The sequence below is a fragment of the Carcharodon carcharias genome, chromosome 9 (genome assembly GCF_017639515.1).
Source record: "Carcharodon carcharias isolate sCarCar2 chromosome 9, sCarCar2.pri, whole genome shotgun sequence".
NCBI lineage: Eukaryota > Metazoa > Chordata > Chondrichthyes > Lamniformes > Lamnidae > Carcharodon > Carcharodon carcharias.
Window position 1 is genome coordinate 97,595,445 of NC_054475.1, and position 1,333 is coordinate 97,596,777.

Consider the following 1,333-nt stretch of genomic DNA (forward strand, 5'->3'; position numbering starts at 1 on the left):
AAGTGATAGCCTGACTTCACACCCACTGGACACATCAGTGATGCCTGCACCTCGGCGCTGCTTGTCACTGCTGCCAGAATGTAGCGGGCAGGTGTCACAGAGTTCTGTCATTTTCTCTGTGTGTTCTCAGCACCTTTGAGGTGGGGCTGACGCCCATTCCTTCAGCATCTGTGACCGGTAACGGTGTGCTCCTGAAGGGGACAGGTGCTGAAGGCTGACAAAGGATTAGATGCATTTAAAGTTTCACAGCAGTATCTCCATGCTATGACCCTGATCACAAAGCGCAAGCAAGCTACCCTCGACCAGACAGGAATCAGACGTTCACAGAGGCAATGTGAAGATCTGTGGAGTTTCCTCACTGCATATCATGATCATCCTCCTAGAACCTAGCAACTAATAGGGCTTCCACTGCGTCTCTCTGACATGAGCCTGAGCACTGAGGATACGTGCATTGTCATCAGCCATACAGGAGTCAGAAGTTCACAGATGCAAAGTAAGGATGTCAGGACTGCCCTCAATGCATCACATCATTATCCTCCATAAATCTTGTGGCTACGAGGGCCTCCTGAGCACGTCTGCCTCGTCTGGTCAGTGTGATGGCCTCATCGCCATCATCCTTGCCTTTGAGGTCCTCATCATTGTCATCCTCATCATTCAACATCCTCCTCACTGGAGGAGACATGCAGCTCTTCTATCTCCTCCTCCTCAAGGCGAGATTGTGTAGCAGGCAGCAAGCTACAATGATGCACAACACCCTCTGGGGACTGTATTGCAGTGGTCCACTGGACTTGTCGAGGCACCAGAACCTAATTTTCAAAATGCCTATCGTTTGGTCCACCAAAGTCCAGGTCATGGCACGAACTTCACTACACTGCTGCTTTGCTGCAGTCTGAGGCCACCGCATGGGTGTCATCAGCCAAGCCCTCTGTGGGTGTCCCTTGTCCCCAAGGAGCCAATCCTGTAGCCTCTCTGCACATTGGAAGATGTCAGGGATCTAAGACCTGCTAAGGATGTAGGCATCGTGGACGCTCCCTGGATATTGTGTGCAGACCTCTAGGATGCATTTGTAGTGGCTACACACCAGCTGAACATTCAGTGAGTGAAAACCCTTGTGGTTGATGTAGTTGACTGTTTGTTGTGATGGAGATCTAAATGCCACATAAGCGCAATCGATGGCATCTTGCACCTGAGGGAAACTTGAGATCTGAGCAAATCTCAGTGCTCTTGCTTCCTGGCTTTCCTGATCCCAGCCGAAATGCACCAAGTTCTGTGTCTCCGCAGAGAAGGTATCTGTGACCCCCTGGATACACTTGTGCATGGAGGCTTGCAAGAT